The sequence below is a fragment of the Phyllobates terribilis genome, unplaced genomic scaffold (genome assembly GCF_046119375.1).
Source record: "Phyllobates terribilis strain yellow unplaced genomic scaffold, ASM4611937v1 Scaffold_5__5_contigs__length_657084704, whole genome shotgun sequence".
NCBI lineage: Eukaryota > Metazoa > Chordata > Amphibia > Anura > Dendrobatidae > Phyllobates > Phyllobates terribilis.
In genome coordinates this window covers 611,781,713-611,797,882 of record NW_027362765.1, presented here as the reverse complement: position 1 = coordinate 611,797,882, position 16,170 = coordinate 611,781,713, and positions in this window count along the sequence as shown.

The following is a 16,170-nucleotide window of genomic DNA, read 5'->3' as shown; positions in this document are numbered from 1 at the left end:
AAAATGCTGACAGGCTGACTCTTATAAAACTGAACAAGGGCTGGATTGGGTCAGACTTCTCAACACCACCGAATGATAGCAGCGTAACATAAACTCAAATACAGTGTCTTTTTTTGGGAGGTCTAACTCTATTCCCATGCACCTCTGTCTTCACACCCAGACATGGGTAAACGCTTCTTGATTTTGTCTATTTGCTCTTGTCCTCCTCCTTCTCCGCATTCTCATCCTCCACCACCATAGCACCACCATATGTACCACCATATGTACCATATCAACATATCTATGTCTCTAACAAGGGACATTGGAGTTCCTCCAAATTTTTGGCAGCCGTTGCTTCACTGCATAGGCAAACAGTATGGAAGACACACTTCCTAGTAATGGGAACATTGTTTTCAGGAGGCACTCCAACCTCTACATCTCTTGCAAGGGGCATTGGAGTTCCTCCAAAATTTTGGCAGGTGTTGCTTCACTGCATAGGAAAACAGTATGGGAGACAAACTTCCTAATAATGGGAACATTGTTTTCAGAAGGCCCTCCGACCTCTACGTCTCTTGCAAGGGGCATTGGAGTTCCTCCAAATTTTTGGCAGCCATTGTTTCACTGCATAGGAAACAGCAGGGGAGACACACTTCCTAATAATGGGAATATTGTTTTCAGGAGGCCCTCCGATCTCTACGTCTCTTGCAAGGGGCATTGGAGTCCCTCCAAATATTTTACAGCCATTGCAGTCACAGCATAGGCAAACAGTATGGGAGACCCTCTCCTTTCTAATGGGAATATGTCGTTACTGAGGCCCACTTCTATGTGTCTATAAATTGTTAGTGGGGTTTTTCATAAATATTTGGCAGCCATTGGACTCACTGCTTACCCTATAACTGAATAGTAGACCCTCTCCTTTCTAATGGGAACATGTTGTTACTGTAGCCCAGCTCTACGTGTCTTTAAATTGTTAGTAGGGTTTTTCCTCAATTTTGGCAGCCAAGTTGGACACGTGGTATGAACTGGCTCTCTACGCCTTGGAGATCCTGGCCTGCCCTGCCGCTAGCGTTTTGTCAGAGAGGGTTTTTAGTGCCACCGGTGGAATTATAACCGATAGGCGCATCCGCCTGTCAACTGAAAATGCTGACAGGCTGACTCTTATAAAACTGAACAAGGGCTGGATTGGGTCAGACTTCTCAACACCACCGAATGATAGCAGCGTAACATAAACTCAAATACAGTGTCTTTTATTGGGAGGTCTAACTCTATTCCCATGCACCTCTGTCTTCACACCCAGACATGGGTAAACGCTTCCTGATTTTGTCTATTTGCTCTTGTCCTCCTCCTTCTCCGCATTCTCATCCTCCACCACCATAGCACCACCATATGTACCACCATATCAACATTTCCATGTCTCTAACAAGGGACATTGGAGTTCCTCCAAATTTTTGGCAGCCGTTGCTTCACTGCATAGGCAAACAGTATGGGAGACACACTTCCTAATAATGGGAACATTGTTTTCAGGAGGCCCTCCGACCTCTACATCTCTTGCAAGGGGCATTGGAGTTCCTCCAAAATTTTGGCAGGTGTTGCTTCACTGCATAGGCAAACAGGCTGGGAGACACACTTCCTAATAATGGGAACATTGTTTTCAGGAGGCCCTCCGACCTCTAAGTCTCTTGCAAGGGGCATTGGAGTGCCTCCAAATTTTTGGCAGCCGTTGCTTCACTGCATATGCAAACAGTATGGGAGACCCACTTCCTAATAATGCGAACATTGTTTTCAGGAGGCCCTCGGACCTCTATGCCTCTTGCAAGGGGCATTGGAGTGCCTCCAAATTTTTGGCAGCCGTTGCTTCACTGCATAGGCAAACAGTATGGGAGACACACTTCCTAATAATGGGAACATTGTTTTCAGGAGACCCTTTGACCTCTACGTCTCTTGCAAGGGGCATTGGGGTTCCTCCAAATTTTTGGCAGCCATTGTTTCACTGCATAGGCAAACAGTATGGGAGACACGCTTCCTAATAATGGGAACATAGTTTTCAGGAGGCCCTCCGACCTCTACGTCTCTTGCAAGGGGCATTGGAGTTCCTCCAAATTTTTGGCAGCCATTGTTTCACTGCATAGGAAACAGCAGGGGAGACACACTTCCTAATAATGGGAACATTGTTTTCAGGAGGCCCTCCGACCTCTACGTCTCTTGCAAGGGGCATTGGAGTTCCTCCAAATTTTTGGCAGCAGTTGTTTCACTGCATAGGCAAACAGTATGGGAGACACACTTCCTAATAATGGGAACATTGTTTTCAGGAGACCCTTTGACCTCTACGTCTCTTGCAAGGGGCATTGGGGTTCCTCCAAATTTTTGGCAGCCATTGTTTCACTGCATAGGCAAACAGTATGGGAGACACGCTTCCTAATAATGGGAATATTGTTTTCAGGAGGCCCTCCAACCTCTATGTCTCTTGCAAGGGGCATTGGAGTTCCTCCAAATTTTTGGCAGCCATTGTTTCACTGCATAGGAAACAGCAGGGGAGACACACTTCCTAATAATGGGAACATTGTTTTCAGGAGGCCCTCCGACCTCTACGTCTCTTGCAAGGGGCATTGGAGTTCCTCCAAATTTTTGGCAGCCGTTGTTTCACTGCATAGGCAAACAGTATGGGAGACACACTTCCTAATAATGGGAACATTGTTTTCAGGAGACCCTTTGACCTCTACGTCTCTTGCAAGGAGCATTGGGGTTCCTCCAAATTTTTGGCAGCTATTGTTTCACTGCATAGGCAAACAGTATGGGAGACACGCTTCCTAATAATGGGAATATTGTTTTCAGGAGGCCCTCCGACCTCTACGTCTCTTGCAAGGGGCATTGGAGTTCCTCCAAATTTTTGGCAGCCATTGTTTCACTGCATAGGAAACAGCAAGGGAGACACACTTCCTAATAATGGGAATATTGTTTTCAGGAGGCCTTCCGACCTCTACGTCTCTTGCAAGGAGCATTGGAGTCATTCCAAATTTTTTACAGCCATTGCAGTCACAGCATAGGCAAACAGTATGGGAGACCCTCTCATTTCTAATGGGAATATGTCGTTACTGAGGCCCACTTCTATGTGTCTATAAATTGTTAGTGGGGTTTTTCCTAAATTTTGGCAGCCATTGGACTCACTGCATACCCTATAACTGAATAGTAGACCCTCTCCTTTCTAATGGGAACATGTTGTTACTGTAGCCCAGCTCTACGTGTCTTTAAATTGTTAGTAGGGTTTTTCCTCAATTTTGGCAGCCAAGTTGGACACGTGGTATGAACTGGCTCTCTACGCCTTGGAGGTCCTGGCCTGCCCTGGAGCTAGCGTTTTGTCAGAGAGGGTTTTTAGTGCCACCGGTGGAATTATAACCGATAGGCGCATCCGCCTGTCAACTGAAAATGCTGACAGGCTGACTCTTATAAATCTGAACAAGGGTTGGATTGGGTCAGACTTCTCAACACCACCGAATGATAGCAGCATAACATAAACTCAAATACAGTGTCTTTTTTTGGGAGGTCTAACTCTATTCCCATGCACCTCTGTCTTCACACCCAGACATGGGCAAACGCTTCCTGATTTTGTCTATTTGCTCTTGTCCTCCTCCTTCTCCGCATTCTCATCCTCCACCACCATATGTACCACCATATGTACCATATCAACATATCTATGTCTCTAACAAGGGACATTGGAGTTCCTCCAAATTTTTGGCAGCCGTTGCTTCACTGCATAGGCAAACAGTATGGGAGACACACTTCCTAATAATGGGAACATTGTTTTCAGGTGGCCCTCCGACCTCTACATCTCTTGCAAGGGGCATTGGAGTTCCTCCAAAATTTTGGCAGGTGTTGCTTCACTGCATAGGTAATCAGTATGGGAGACACACTTCCTAATAATGGGAACATTGTTTTCAGGAGGCCCTCCGACCTCTACGTCTCTTGCAAGGGGCATTGGAGTGCCTCCAAATTTTTGGCAGCCGTTGCTTCACTGAATAGGCAAACAGTATGGGAGACACACTTCCTAATAATGCGAACATTGTTTTCAGGAGGCCCTCGGACCTCTATGCCTCTTGCAAGGGGCATTGGAGTGCCTCCAAATTTTTGGCAGCCGTTGCTTCACTGCATAGGCAAACAGTATGGGAGACACACTTCCTAATAATGCGAACATTGTTTTAAGGAGGCCCTCCGACCTCTACGTCTCTTGCAAGGGGCATTGGAGTGCCTCCAAATTTTTGGCAGCCGTTGCTTCACTGCATAGGCAAACAGTATGGGAGACACACTTGCTAATAATGGGAACATTGTTTTCAGGAGACCCTTTGACCTCTACGTCTCTTGCAAGGGGCATTGGGGTTCCTCCAAATTTTTGGCAGCCATTGTTTCACTGCATATGCAAACAGTATGGGAGACACGCTTCCTAATAATGGGAATATTGTTTTCAGGAGGCCCTCCGACCTCTACGTCTCTTGCAAGGGGCATTGGAGTTCCTCCAAATTTTTGGCAGCCATTGTTTCACTGCATAGGAAACAGCAGGGGAGACACACTTCCTAATGGGAATATTGTTTTCAGGAGGCCCTCCGACCTCTACGTCTCTTGCAAGGGGCATTGGAGTCGCTCCAAATTTTTTACAGCCATTGCAGTCACAGCATAGGCAAACAGTATGGGAGACCCTCTCCTTTCTAATGGGAATATGTCGTTACTGAGGCCCACTTCTATGTGTCTATAAATTGTTAGTGGGGTTTTTCCTAAATTTTGGCAGCCATTGGACTCACTGCATACCCTATAACTGAATAGTAGACCCTCTCCTTTCTAATGGGAACATGTTGTTACTGTAGCCCAGCTCTACGTGTCTTTAAATTGTTAGTACGGTTTTTCCTCAATTTTGGCAGCCAAGTTGGACACGTGGTATGAACTGGCTCTCTACGCCTTGGAGGTCCTGGCCTGCCCTGCTGCTAGCATTTGGTCAGAGAGGGTTTTTAGTGCCACCGGTGGAATTATAACCGATAGGCGCATCCGCCTGTCAACTGAAAATGCTGACAGGCTGACTCTTATAAAACTGAACAAGGGCTGGATTGGGTCAGACTTCTCAACACCACCGAATGATAGCAGCGTAACATAAACTCAAATACAGTGTCTTTTTTTGGGAGGTCTAACTCTATTCCCATGCACCTCTGTCTTCACACCCAGACATGGGTATAACTTTCCTGATTTTGTCTATTTGCTCTTGTCCTCCTCCTTCTCCGCATCCTCATCCTCCACCACCATATCACCACCATATGTACCATATCAACATATCTATGTCTCTAGCAAGGGACATTGGAGTTCCTTCAAATTTTTGGCAGCCGTTGCTTCACTGCAATATTGTACTTCATGATATTGGTAACATTTATTCGATATGACTTGCGTTTATTTGTGAAAAAAACGGAAATTTTTCAATTTTCAAACTTTGAAATCTTATGCCCTTAAATCAGATATGTCCCACAAAATAGTTAATAAATAACATTTCCCACATGTCTACTTTACATCAGCACAATTTTAAAACAACATTTTTTTTTATTAGGAAGTTATAAAGGTTAAAAGTTGACCAGTGATTTCTCATTTTTCCAACAAAATTTACAAAACCATTGTTTTTAGGGACCACATCACATTTGAATTGACTTTGGGGGGTCGATATGATAGAAAATATCCAAAAGTCACACCATTATAAAAACTGCACCCCTCAAGGTACTCAAAACCCTATTCAAAAAGTTTATTAACAATTCAGGTGCTTCACAGGAATTTTTGGAATGTGGAATTAAAAAAATGAACATTTAACTTTTTTCACAAAAATTTTAATTTAGACCCAACTTTTTTTATTTTTGCAATGGTACCAGGAAAAAATGGACCCAAAAATTTGTTGAGAAATTTCTCCTGAGCATGCCGATATGCAATATGTTGGGGAAAACCACTGTTTTGGCATACGGCAGGGCTCGGAAGTGAAGGAGCGTCATTTGACTTTTTGAATGTAAAATTTGCTGGAACAATTAGCGGACGCCATGTTGCGTTTGGGGAGCCCCTGATGTGCCTAAACAGTAGAAACCACCCATAAGTGACACCATTTTGGAAACTAGACCCCTCAGGGAACTTATCTAGATGTGTGGTGAACACCTCGAGCCCCTAGGTGCTTCACAGAAGTTGATAATATTGACCCATGAAAATAAAAATTTCAAATATTTCTCACAAAAATGTTCTTTTAGCATCAAAAACCACTGTTTGTGCGCACGGCAGAGCGGTTTGGAACGCAGACTTTGACTGAATGGTCTGCGGGTGTCATGTCGTGTTTGGAGAGCCCCTAATGTGCCTAAACAGTGCAAAACCTCCACAAGTGACCCCATTTTGGAAACTAGATTCTTCAAGGAATTTATCTAGCTGTGTAGTGATCACCATGACCCCACTGGTGTTTCACAGAATTTTACAACACTGATCTGTAAAAGTGAAAAAAAAATATTTTTCCACAAAAATGTTGTTTTAGCCCCCAATTTTTTCATTTTCACAAGCATAGCAGGACAAAATGGACTCTAAGATTTGTTGTGCAATTTCTCTTGAGTAAGCCGATACCCCATATGTGGTTGAAAACTACTTTTGAGGCACAGTGCAAAGCTCAGAAGGTAAGAAGCGCCATATTAGAGTTCATGTTTTGCTGAACTGGTTTGACGGTGCCATGTCAAATTGGCAGAGCCCCTGAGGTGCAAAACCCCCCATAAGAGACCCCATTTTACAAACTATGCCTCTCAATGAATTCATCTAGGGGTGCAGTGAGCATGTTGACAACACATGTGCCTCACAGAATTTTATACCATTGGACGGTGAAGAAAGAGTAATTACATTTTTACCACCAAAGATTTGGTTTAGCCCCAGATTTTACATTTTCACACTGGGAAATGAAATACCCCATATGTGGCTGTACAGTTGTTATGATCTGCAACAAGTACTAAGGAAAGAAAGGGGAAAGCTATCCCTACAGTAAGACTAAGCTGAATCCCTACGATGTAGCGGGCTGCCTGTTCCTTGCGAACAGACCTGCCTTAGTCCTCGGGTAGTCTGAAAGAAGACCTAAAGCATAAAGGAGAGGGGTCCCTAAAAGAACTAAGGACTGGAACAAAAATGGGACACCTCCTAAACAGAGAAGTTGTTGCAGAACACAAAAAGATAAACTGATAAAAAGGTACTAGAGGTCCCAGAAGGACCAAGCGAACTGACAAATATAGGCACTGAAGCACCTGGCTAGCAAAACAGTCAAACAACACTGAAGTCCAGCACAGCCAAAAGGGCGGAGCTCGAATATAAAGGCAGGTGGTCACGTGACTGCAAAACACAAGATGGAAAAAACAAACAGGAGGGTTCTAACAGTACCCCCTCTTTTATGAGGATCCTCCGGATCCTCCAGGCTTAGGCCTATCCAGAAACCTCTTGTGGAAAGCGTTAACAAGCCTCGGAGCAGAGACATCATCCTCCCTTACCCAGGAGTTATCTTCAGGACCGAAACCCTTCCAGGAGTCGAGATACTGTAATCTCCCTCTATGCCATCTAGAATTCAAGATACGAGAAATTTCATAATCGCCATCTTCCACCACAGGAGGAACTGTGACAGTGGCATCCCTATCTGATACATCAGCCTTTTTCAACAAGGAAACATGAAACACAGGATTAATCTTCCAGGAAGTAGGGACATCCAACCTAACCGCAGATGGGTTAACAACCTGAAGCACTTTAAATGGCCCCCCAAATTAGGACCTAGTTTTTTAGAGGGAATCCTCAACTGCAAGTTCTTTGAGGACAACCAAACCATGTCATCCACAGTAAACAAAACCTCCTTACGTTTCCTGTCAAAATACTTCTTGGACTTCTTTTTAGCCTCTTGAAGGTTGCAACGTACATTAGTCCAAACTCTCTCCAAATCACCGGAAAAATTCTCCTCCTCCGGCACCGCCGACCCAAATTTGGAGAACTAACCAAAAGACGGATGTCTCCCAGTCAAACAAAAAAAAGGAGAACACCCAGCTGAGGAGGATGTATGATTGTTAAGAGCAAATTCTGCGAGAGGCAGAAACTCAGACCACACCTCTTGATTGTCCGCCACAAAACAACGCAAAAACTGTTCTACATCCTGGTTCTTTCTTTCAGTCTGTCCATTAGACTCAGGATGATACCCAGACGAAAATGACAAATGGACTCCCAACCTGTCACAAAAAGCACTCCAAAAGCGAGCCACAAGCTGAGGTCCTCTATCAGAAACAATATCCGTGGGAACGCCATGAAGCTTGACAATCTCCTTAACAAACGCCTTAGCGAGAGTCTTGGCGTAGGGCAACTTAATGAATGGAAGCAAATGACACATCTTACTAAAACGGTCCACGACCACCCAGATGACAGTAAAACCCTCGGACACAGGCAGATCAGTAATAAAATCCATTGTGAGATGCGTCCAAGGCGCACTAGGAACCTCTAGAGGGCAAAGCAACCCCGCAGCAGGAGTATGTGAAGCCTTTGACCTAGCACACACAATACATTGACGCACCCACTTGATGACTTCTTTCTGCCATCCAGGCCACCAAAAACTGCGACTGATAAGTCTCTTAGTCTCAGAAATTCCTGGATGACCTGCCAACCGAGACTCATGACACTCCACAAACAAATCTCTCCTAAAGGTTCTAGGCACGAACAACCTCCCATGAGGAGTGTTAGATGGAGCATCATCTTGAGCTTTCAGAATCCCATTCTCCAAAATGGAGTGCAATGCCACCACCACAACTCCTTTCTGTAAAATTCTCTCCTCCTCCTCGGCACCGACCGTAGGAGAGAAGCTGTGAGATAAAGCATCGGCTTTAACATTCTTAGTACCAGTGATATAGGTAACAGAAAAATGAAACCGAGAAAAAAAAAGTGCCCACCTAGCTTGACGGGCATTCAAGCGCTTGGCAGCATCCAGATAGATCAAATTCTTATGATCTGTGAAAACCTGTATAGGAAATCTAGCGCCTTCCAAAAAATTACGCCAATGTTCAAACACGAGTTTAATAGCCAGCAACTCCCGATTTCCAACATCATAATTCAGTTCGGCTTCCGAAATTTTTTAGAAAAGAAGGCACAAGTATGTACTCCATCCCTGTTCTCCTGAGACAAAACTGCTCTGACCCCCACCGATGAAGCATCGACCTCGACCAAAAAAGGCTTGGTCTCATCAGGCTGCATAAGGATAGGGGCAGAACTGAACCTCTCTTAGAGATACTTAAATGCTTCAATGGCCTCAGTAGTTCACTGGACCGTATTCGCACCTTTCCTGGTGAGATCGGTTAGAGGCTTAACAATTACAAAAAAATTCTTAATGAATTTCCTGTAATAATTGGCAAAACCCAAAAATCTCTGTATAGATTTCAAACCAATAGGCCTAGGTCATTCCTGAACAGCCTGAACCTTCACCGGGTCCATCACAAAGCCCTCGCTGAAGACAATGTAGCCCAAAAATCAAATTTTTTGCACAGCGAACTCACATTTCTCCAGCTTAGCAAAGAGTGAATTATCACTCAATAACTGCAAAACTTCACGTACACTCTGCCAATGGGACTCCAGATCTGGTGAATAAATCAAAATGTCATCTAAATACACAACCACATTCTTACCAATCAAAGGTCTCAGGATGTCATTAATAAGGCTCTGAAAAAATGCAGGTGCATTGGTAAGACCAAAAGGCATCACCAGATTCTCAAAATGACCTACCGGAGTGTTAAAAGCAGTTTTCCATTCATCACCCTCCTTCACTCGTAACAAATTGTATGCCCCCCGGAGATCAATCTTAGAGAACCACTTGGCCCCTACTAACTGGTTAAACAAGTCAGGAATTAATGGCAATGGGTAGGAATTGCGTACGGTAATCTTATTAATTTCACGAAAATCCAGACATGGACGTAAACCCCCGTTCTTTTTTTTAACAAAGAAAAATCCAACTGCCACAGGCGACATAGAAGGTCTAATGTGACCAGCAGCCAGGCTAGTCTGTATGTACTCCTCCAAGGCCTTTCTTTCAGGGATAGTTAGATTAAACAAACGACTCTTGGGAGGAGTAGCGCCGGGAGCAAATTCAATGGCACAATCATAATCCCTATGAGGAGGTAAAACTTGCGACTCCTCCAAAAAAAAAACCCTCCAAAAATCTTGAATAGGTACAGGTAATTCCCCTATTTCCACAGCCGCAATGCGACCATTACAACATTTATCATAGCACTTCGGACTCCAAGACTTTATCATATTAGTAGACCAGTCCAGCAAAGGATTGTGCAGTTTTAACCAAGGCAATCCTAGAACGAAAGGAGAGGGTAAATTATTTAATACAACCAAGTCCAAAATTTCTTGGTGAAGTCCATTGATAGTAAGGGGAAATGCAGCAACATTGTGAGTAATACATTTCAAGGGAGTGTCATCAATTGCAATCACAGAAATAGGTGATGACAAAGGTTTGGATTTCAATTTAAGTTTTTCCAAAAACCCTTTATCAATCACATTAAGTTTTGAATCACAATCCACAAATACCTGAAATTCAATCAAATTTTCCTGCAAATTAGTACTCCCAGAAAGAAATACTCCTGCAGAGCATAAACAAGCTATACGGGCGTAACTGACCTTTTTTTTTTCTTTATTTAAACGAAGCTCACAATACTTAATCAAATGGTTAGCTTTACCACAATAAAGACACAATCCCTCGGCGAACCTCCGGTCTCTTTCCTGAGAGGAGAGCGACTTCGCCCCAACCTCCATCGGTTCTCCTCTGTCTGAGCAGATTTTCTGGGGACTAGGACCTGGCATTACAGGAGTCTTTACCTCATTCTGCCTAGATCTCAGCCTCCTATCCACACGAACAGCAAATTGCATGGCATCCTGCAGAGTCTCAGGTGCGGGGAATGCAATTATCAAATCCTTAACCCTTTCACTCAGACCAGCAAGAAATAGACATTTCAGAGCAGGATCATTCCATTTGACTTCTGAAGCCCACCTTCTAAAGTGTGTGCAATAATTTTCAACATCACCTGACCCCTGATTCAAACACCTGAGTTCTGCCTCAGCAGATGAGATTCGATCAGGATCGTCATATAATAGACTCATAGCAGAAAAAAATTCTTCTACAAACCTTAAGCATGGATTATTAGGTTGAAGAAAAAAGGCACACCCCTGTGGTTCATTGCGCAAAAGTGACATAATAAAACCAATGCGCTGTGATTCATTCCCAGAGGACCTTGGTCTCAAATGAAAATATAACAAACAAGCATTTTTAAAGGAAAAAAAATCTTGCTGTTTACCATAAAAAACATCAGGCAGTCCTACCTTGGGTTCCACAAAATGCGCTCCAGAACAGCTACTCACGTGTTGCTGGAGCTCGGCCAACTCCAGAGACAATCCCTGCAAGCGTTGAGCCAAAACTTGGACAGAAGCCATACTGATCACCGAATTTCTTTCCTTTAGTTTATTTGGGCTGAACTTACTGTTATGATCTGCAACAAGTACTAAGGAAAGAAGGGGGAAAGCTATCCCTACAGTAAGACTAAGCTGAATCCTTGCGAACAGACCCGCCTTAGTCCTCGTCTAGTCTGAATGAAGACCTAAAGCATAAAGGAGAGGGGTCCCTAAAAGAATTAAGGACTGGAACAAAAGTGGAACACCTCCTAAACAGAGAAGTTGTTGCAGAACACAAAAAGATAAACTGATAAAAAGGTACTAGAGGTCCCAGAAGGACCAAGCGAACTGACAGATATAGGCACCGAAGCACCTGGCTAGCAAAACAGTCAAACAACACTGAAGTCCAGCACAGCCAAAAGGGCGGAGCTCGAATATAAAGGCAGGTGGTCACGTGACCGCAAAACACAAGATGGAAAAAACAAACAGGAGGGTTCTAACAACAGTACTGCTTAGCCACACGGTGAGTCTCGGGAGGGACGGAGCACTATTTGCCTTCTGGAGCGCAGATTTTCCTAGAATAGTATGCGGACCGCATATACGGAGACCCTAAGTGCAAGAAGAGCAGAATCCACCCTCAAGTAACCCCATTTTGGAAATGATAACTCTTTGGGAATTTATCTACATGTGTAGTATCGATTTTGACTCCATGGGTGTTTTCCAGAAACAAGCAGCAGTGGATGTTGCTGAGTGAAAATTGCAAACTTCCCTTGTACTGACCAGTACATTGTAGTGACCAGTACATTGTAGTGTCCAGTACGTTATGCCCAGCTCATGCTTCTGGAGATGTGCACCCATAAACTAGGCGGGCTCTCATCGCTACAGAAATGAAAAACATGTGGACACTAACTGCGATTCAGGAACACTGTGGGGCTCAGAAGGGAGGGGGGCTTTTGGATTTAACTGTGGCCGATGTCACTTTTATGCAGACCTAAAAAGACGGACACCGCCAGATCACAGGACAGACAGCATCCACAGTGCCTCCATCTGCCTCATTATAGGGAATCTTCGGCCGAGGGTTCAGTCTGAATCACGCATTTCAGAGATTTTCACGGAAACCCCGATCCAAACACTCAACGCATAGCGCAGGATAAATGTGACCCGAGCCTTACTATGATCTTTGGGAGGCAGAATGAACAAATCAACAGCAGGTGAAGAATTGGTTTTATTTATTTTTACGCTGTTCCTCGTGTGGTATAAGTGATTAGAGGACTTTATACTTCGGGTCGGTGCGATTACAGCGATACCAGATTTATAGCAGGCTTTTATGTTTGGCAGCTGTCACACTAAAAGACGCTTTTTTTTTGAAAAACTAGTTTTTTCATCGCCATATTTTGATAGCTATAATTTTTCCACATTTCAGCCGACAGTGATGTGATGGCTTGTTTTTTGCGGGATGAGTTGACATTTTTATTGGTACCATTTTGGGTCACATAACATTTTTTGATCGCTTCACTTTCCATTCCGATTTTTGGGAGGCAGAATAAACAAAAACCAACAATTCAGGAACTGTTTTTTTGGGGTTTTTATACCGTTCCACGTATGGTAAAATTGATAAGGCAGCTTTATTATTCTGGTCAGAACGATTACAGCGATACCACATTTATATTGTTTTTTTATGTTTTGCCGCTTTTACACAATAAAAACCATTTTGTAGAAAAAATTATTATTTTTGCATCACTTTATTCTGTGAGCTATAACTTTTTTACTTTTCAGCTGATGGAGCTGTATGGCAGCTTGTGTTTTGTGGGACAAGATGACATTTTCAGCGGTATCATTTTTATTTACATTCATCTTTTTGATTGCGTTTTATTTAACTTTTTGTTTGGCGGTATATGATAAAGCATCGTTTTTTAATTTATGCTTTTCCGTGGTCTCTAAAGGGGTTAACTTGTGGGGCGGGACAGTTTTATAGGTCATAATTTCCTAAAGTAGGAGCCCTCTTTGCTGCATATCTGATTTCAGTTTTTTCAGGACTTCTGCAAGCTTGGTATCGTCATTCAACAAAGGAAAGTACTTTTTTATAATGTCCACAATTATCGAGTATTGAGGACTATACTTGGCAGTAAAAGTAATAGACCCACTATTATTAAGCGTCCTATTAAGTTTATTTGTACTATCTTCCATCAGATCATTACGATTTATTTTGTTAACCCTATTTTCTGCTTTGGATAAAGTGCGATCTGTATAGCCTCGCATTTTCAATCTATTCATTATTTTTTTAGATTGAATGTAATATCTGCTGTCAGAACAGCAGTTGCGCTTTGTCCTAATCAATTCTCCCACTGGGATGTTCTGCACAACATGAGGTGGATGGCAGGAATTAGCTTGTAAAATAGAATTACTATCTGCTGTTTTTCTGTAAGGTGATAATTCTATCATCCCTGTGTCTGAATTGCCCAATAAGGTGATATCCAAATATTCAATACTTGAATTCTATGATTTATATGTAAAGGATAAATTACATTTATTATTGTTGATACAAGTGCTTCTCACTAAATTAGAATATCATCAAAAAGTTAATTTATTTCAGTTCTTCAATACAAAAAATTAAACTCATATATTATATAGAGTCATTACAAACAGAGTGATCTATTTCAAGTGTTTATTTCTATTAATGTTGATGATTATGGCTTACAGCCAATGAAAACACAAAAGTCATTATCTCAGTAAATTAGAATAATTAACAAAAAACACCTGCAAAGGCTTCTTAAGCGTTTAAAAAGGTTCCTTAGTCTGTTTCAGTAGGCTCCACAATCATGGGGAAGACTGCTGACTTGACAGATGTCCAGAAGGCAGTCACTGACACACTCCACAAGGAAGGTAAGCCACAAAAGGTCATTACTAAATAAGCTGGCTGTTCAGAGTGCTGTATCCAAGCATATTAATGGAAAATTGAGTGGAAGGAAAAAGTGTGGTAGAAAAAGCTACACAAGTAACCGGGATTGCTGCAGCCTTGAAAGGATTGTTAAGAAAAGGCCATTCAAAATTTTGGGGGAGATTCACAAGGAGTGGACTGCTGCTGGAGTCATTGCTTCAAGAGCCACCACACACAGATGTATCCAGGACATGGGCTACAAGTGTCGCATTCCTTGTGTCAAACTACTCATGACCAATAGACAATGCCAGAGCATCTTACTTGGGCCAAGGAGAAAAATAAATGGACTGAAGCTCAGTGGTCCAAGGTGTTGTTTTCAGATGAAAATAATTTTTTTTTTAAATATTTTAAAATCAAGGTCCCAGAGTCTGGAGGGAGAGTAGAGAGGCACACTATCCAAGCTGCTTGAGGTCTAGTCTGAAGTTTCCACAATTAGTGATGGTTTGGGGAGCCATGTCATCTACTGGTGTAGGTCCACTGTGTTTTACCAAGACCAAAGTCAGCGCAGCCATCTACCAGGAAGTTTTAGAACACTTCATGCTTCCCGCTGCCGACAAGCTTTTTGGAGGTGGAAATTTCATTCTCCAGCCGGACTTGGCACCTGTCCACACTGCCAAAAGTACCAATACCTGTTTAAAAACAAAAGTATCACTGTGCTTGATTGGCCAGCAAACTCGCCTGACCTTAACTCCATACAGAATCTATGGGGTATTGTCAAGAGGAAGATGAGAGACACCAGACCAAACAATGCAGACAAGCTGAAGGCTGCTATCAAAGCAACCTGGGCTTCCATAACACCTCAGCAGTGCCACAAGCTGATCGCCTCCATGCCATGCTGCATTAATGCAGTAATTGATGCAAAATGAGCCCTGACTAAGTATTGAGTGCATTTACTGAACATACATTTCAGTAGGCCAACATTTCGGATTTTAAAAACATTTTTCAAGCTGTTGTTATAAAGTATTCTAATTTACTGAGATAATGACTTTTGTGTTTTCATTGGCTGTAAGCCATAATTATCAACATTAACAGAAATAAAAACTTAAAATAGATCACTCTGTTTGTAATGACTCTATATAATATATGAGTTTCACTTTTTGTATTGAAGAACTGAAATAAATTAACTTTTTGATGATATTTATTTATTTTAATCACTTATATAGCGCCATTAATTCCACAGCGCTTTACAGACATTATGGGCCCTGTTGTCACGCCTGGTGTGGGAAATACTTAGTGCAACACAAAGGGAAAAGGGAAAGGGAGCCCAGACTCTAGGGAAAGGGAGACCTCCTAGTCTGGTTACATAGTTACATAGTTTATAAGGCCGAAAAAAGACAAGCGTCCATCCAGTTCAGCCTATTTCTTGTGCACTGCAGCTATTCCGCAGCGTTGATCCAGGGGAACGCAAAAAAAATAAAAAATAAAAAAAAATAAAAAACATGCGGTATAGGCCAATTGACATCATTGAGGAAAAAATTCACTTCCCGACACCAATCTGGATTAATTAACTATCACTAAGCATAAGATGTAATTTTATTGTTCTCAAGAAAGGCGTCCAGGCCTCTCTTGAACTCATTAAGTGAGTTGGACATCACCACTTCCTCTCCCAGAGAGTTCCAGAGTCTCACGGCTCTGACCGTAAAGAATCCCCTTCTATGCTGGTGCAGGAACCTCCTTTCCTCCAGACGCATAGTGTGCCCCCTCGTCTTTGTCACCATCCTTGGTATAAACAGGTCATGGGAGAGATCTCTGTACTGCCCCCTGATGTATTTATACATGTTTATGAGGTCTCCCCTAAGCCTTCTCTTTTC